The sequence below is a fragment of the Petaurus breviceps genome, unplaced genomic scaffold, assembly GCF_028583685.1.
Source record: "Petaurus breviceps papuanus isolate PSGF00001 unplaced genomic scaffold, PetGlider_PUasm1.0 185, whole genome shotgun sequence".
NCBI classification, from domain to species: domain Eukaryota; kingdom Metazoa; phylum Chordata; class Mammalia; order Diprotodontia; family Petauridae; genus Petaurus; species Petaurus breviceps.
The window spans coordinates 39,252,796-39,257,685 of NW_027185797.1; the positions used below are offsets into that span (position 1 = coordinate 39,252,796).

The 4,890-nt window shown below is 38.1% G+C and overlaps 1 pseudogene; it reads right to left on the bottom strand.

Moving 5' to 3' along the window:
• Positions 1 to 807: 807 nt before the first annotated feature.
• On the bottom strand, positions 808 to 2,714 carry LOC138161533 (bifunctional phosphoribosylaminoimidazole carboxylase/phosphoribosylaminoimidazole succinocarboxamide synthetase pseudogene; annotated as a pseudogene).
• Between the last annotated feature and the right edge of the window lie 2,176 nt (positions 2,715 to 4,890).

The following is a 4,890-nucleotide window of genomic DNA, read 5'->3' on the forward strand; positions in this document are numbered from 1 at the left end:
GAGGAAACTTAGGCAAACAGAGTAAGATGACTTGCCCAAGGGTCACACAGCTAGTAAGTGTCTGAGGTCAGATTTGAACTCAGGGAAATGAGTTTTCCTGGCTCCAGGCCATGTGTTCTATCCACTGTCCCACCTAGCTGCCCCTAAACAGTTTGGTGCTAGGTAAAAAATAGAGAAGTTGATCAGTGGAACAAATTAGGCACATAATAAATCCAGAGATCCCAGCTATTGGGGTAAGAAGGTAGCATTCAGCAAAAACTATTGGTAAAACTGGAAACTTTTGGCAGAAAACTAGTGCAGACTAACATCTCAAACAATATACCAAAATAAACTCAAAATGGTTACGTGATTTAGACATAGAAGTTGACATCATGAACAAGTGAGAGGAACATCAGAGAAATGGATCTATGGGTAGGGTAGGAGTTCATGACCAAACAAGAGACACAGAAGTTTTTGGGAGGTAAAATTGATAATTCTAATTATTTAAAATTAAAAATTTTTGTATAATAATAATAATAGCTAATACTTATATAGGTGTCCCTTCCATATTATGGAGGGTTAGGGGCATGGCACCCTTTAGATCTGGAAAATTATCATAAAATTTATTGGCCCTCCCTTTGTACCGGAGAAGAAGTCTGACTTTTTTTTTCTTTTTCTTTTATGGGGTGTTTACAGTACCTTATTGTAAAATTTGGGTTAAGTATTTGCACATAAGCTTTGCCTGTATCATCTATTGACCTTTGTGTGTTGTCTGTGGCTTCCACAAAACTCCCCTAAAATTCCCATTTAATTTCTTGTGCCAATCCGTGATAAATTGAAACATTGATGGGGAAAGTTGTGATGTGGAACGAATGACTGTATAGCACTGACCACGTGCCATTCACTGTGCCAAGCCTTACAATCATTATTTTACTTGATTTCACAACACCCCTGGGAAGTATGTGCTATTCTTTTTTTTTTTTCATGGACATAAGAGATTTTAATTAACTATGATGTAAAGCAAGAGATAAAGTCATAGCTGTTATCATCATTTCCAACATACATTTTGGCTTTAACCTTATACATTTAGGGTTCTTGCCTTTAGAAGTAATTTTAGAGAGCTAGCTCTGTGATAGGAAATAACACTTTATCTTATATCTCAAGATATGAATTGCATGTCACTGATAACACACCATGGTGATTACTGGACATTGGATAACAGATCATAGAAATATTTTCCAGACAGGATTACAAAATTTCTCATAAAAAGGAATACACATACTAAAGATGAAGATACATAGACATGCTACCAGACCATAAACACAAAATCAAGTAAGAAATTTTATTAGTATTTTTCTATGATTAGTTTAGAATGATCTTTTTCTCTTGCCTGATTGATAATACTTTTTGAAGCTAAATTAGAATCTTTGTTTCCCACTTTCAAAAATGCATACAATGCATTCTTCTTGTAAACTGCATTCTCTGATTTTCTTATCTGCCTGCTTCAAGGGAACCCATGTGTTTAATATGCTTCCTCGAAGTTTAGCCCATACCAAATGGTTATTTAATCCAAATATCTGGGCTACAAACTGAGCTGCTCCCTCAGGTGAAAGTATAGTTGAACAGCCAAGACCACTAGGCATTCGAAGTGAGGACCACACATCCTGAGCTCCCCAATCAGGCGTAAGTGGAGGATAGTTGACTAATGGATATGCAGTGTTACCAGACATTACTGGTCCCAAACCATTGCTTCTGCCAGCTACTGCCCCAAATATGGTAGGAACACCATCTCCTTCATACTCTCCTTTAATCTTTAGAGTTTCATCTGGTCCTTTATGGGCAGATGTTACTCGAAGTTCACAAGGAATTCCATAGTTTCCACAAGGCTTTTTAATTTTTTCACGGTGACCAAGGTCAGAAATTGAGCCCGTCAATACCACAATTCTGCATGGACTTTCCACTTTATGAAGCAACTCCACTCTTTCTACAACCCATTCAAAGTTTTTCTTCACCATCTGGAGGCCTTCAGGAGTCACTTCCTTAAGGTCCCGATATGACTGTCTTTCTGTTGGGTTCTATCACCAGATGGCCAGAGCCTCCAGCAATCATTATCAATAACATCAGCAAGAACAATTTCTTTTGTAGTTACATCAACACCATGTCAACCAGTGTACAGTTTTGAGGTAACCAGGATTTTTTCAGTATTTCAAAAATAGACTCATGATATCCACTTCAGTCTGACCTATGTTAAGTCCAGCAAAACACCGTTTTGCAGCAATAGCCTGTTCTTCAGACCACTGTGGATCATTGTTGGCATCATACTTGAAAAACAACTCCACTTTGGGTGGGTAGAACTTGTATCCTTCTTTGACACCAAGATTTCTTTTGAGAAAAGAACCAGTTGCGATTCTTTTGCATACCCATTCAATTGGAATAATTTCACATTGAGGTGCAATGAAAGCTGTCTCCCCACATTTTTTTAGTGAAAGCGATTTTTATGCCTGCTTCCTGTAACAACTCGAAAATATAGCTGGTAATTTTGTTTGAGATTGCAGCTTTTCCATCCAGGTGACTTTTCTAGCTGCAATGCCTGCTGTAATCTGGTCTTTAGATTGCAAGAGAACATAGACTTCTTTTGTTTTACCCTCATAGAGCTTCTTACCAATCTTCAGTACTTTGGCGGTCACCATTTCTCTGGTGGTAGCGGTGGCTAAAGGGAAGACAGGAACCTGGGGAGGAGAAGAGAGATGAGGTTAAGGATAGCAGGCTGGTTGGCTGGCCCAAGGGGTGGGTCAGTATGTGCTATTCTTATCCTAGTTTTACAATTAAGGAAATTGAGGCAAACCCAGGTTAAGTGACTTGCCCAGGGTCATACAGTAAGTGTCTGAGGACACATTTGAACTCAGGACTTCCTAACTGCAGGCTCAGCAATCTATCCATTGAATCACAAAACCATGTAGCTAAAATTAGAAGAAAAGTAGGAAAATGGGTGTGTGTGTGGGGAGAAAGATCTTTGCAACAAGTTTCCCTTTACAAAGATCTCACTCGAAGATATACAAGGATATGAACCAAATTTAAAAGAATAAGAGCCATCCTCCAATTTATAGCCAATGCATACGAATAGGCAGTTTTTAGAGGAAGAAATTCAAGTTTGTGGCAGAGTCATGTTCCCTTAGCCCTCATGACCATCATCTTCCTTACCATTGCCTACCTGAAATTGTTGTTCCGGAAGAAATTTTCATAAAATATTTTGTGAGATACCATGTGATTCAGTCTCACAAAACATTTTTGATTATTGTAAAATATTGTAAAAACTTTTGTTGTTGAAGAATTACTCCCAGTTAATTTAGATTTAGTTTTACTGTGATTAACTACTATGTCTCTGCAGCTTATGTTCACTATCAAGCTATTATAGAAATTAAGCTTGCAAAATACTAATATCTGAAAGAAACAGCAGCATAAGCTAATGGTATTGCATATATTTCTCAGTCTATACTCAGTAAGTTCATAGAAAAGACACTATTGGGACAGCTAGGTGGGGAAGTGAATAGAACATGGACCCTGGAGTCAGGAGGACCTGAATTCAAATCTGATCTCAGACACTTGACACTTAACTAGCTGTGTGACCTTGGGCAAGTCACTTAACCCCAATTGCCTTGCCTTCCCCCCTCCAAAAAGAAAAAAAGGCAAAAACAAAAAGACACTATGTATAAGTCATTGATCTGGCACTGACATCAATGATATGTAATAAGTATTTATAGTACTGAGATATGAACTCTGAAATGTATTGGGACATAGGTTGTATATGTTTGTACTTGTCATGACAAAGGATCAAAATTATTGCCCTTTAATAAACTTCTTAAGTTAGAACTTAACTTGATAATAGCTGATGATAGACATGAAAAAAATACTCTAAATCCCTAATATGAAAATAAATGCTGTAAATAGCTAATAATTTGCTATTGTTTAGTTGTTTCAATCATGTCTAACTCTTCATGACTCCATTTGCAGTTTTCTTGGCAAGGATACTGGAGTGGTTTGTCATTTCCTTCTCCAGCTCATTTTACAGGTGGGGAAACTAAGGCAATCAGGGTTAAGTGACTTGCCCAGCTAGGAAGTGTTTGAGGATAGATTTGAACTTGGGTCTTCCTGACTCCAGGTCCATGCTGTATCTAGTGTGCCATTGTAGCTGCTCTCACTAATAATTAGGGAAGTACAAATTAAATCAACTCACACCCATCAGATGGCCCAAGATGATAAAATAAAAAGGAAAATGACAAATGCTGGAGGGGATGTGGAGAAACAAGTGCAACAATACACTGTTGGTGGAGCTGTGAATTATTTCAACCATTATGAAAAGTAATTTGGAACTATGCCCCCAAATTGATTAAACCCTTTGACTTAGGTACTAGGTCAAAGAAAAAGGAAAAGGACTCATATGTGCAAAAATATTTGTAACAGCTCTTTTTGTGGTGGCAAGGAAATAGAAACTGTGCAAGGAGGATGGCCATTGGTTGGCAAATGACCAAACAAGTTATGATGTATCAATGCAAATATTGAAATTTGTGCTAATTCCGTGTGAGAGATCCCTTTGTTTCCCGTCTTGCTTGTCTTCCTGGTATAAGTCAACCTGTCTTTAGGGAGAGGCATCATGTACTTTGGTCCCATCCCTTTGTCCTTTGTATTCAATGCTGCTGGTCAGCATATAGTCACATGTACTTTCCTCCCACCCCCTTTATATTCCATCTCATTTCTCTATGATACTGCAATGGGGGAGGAGCTGAAATGTCACGGCCCATCCCTCTTTTGGAAATGTCTACCAATCCCAATCTTCCTGCTCTTACTGGGGAAAGTTGACTTTTAAATGCATCAGCTTGGTTTGAAATTGTCATCTGACTAGATGCATTGTGT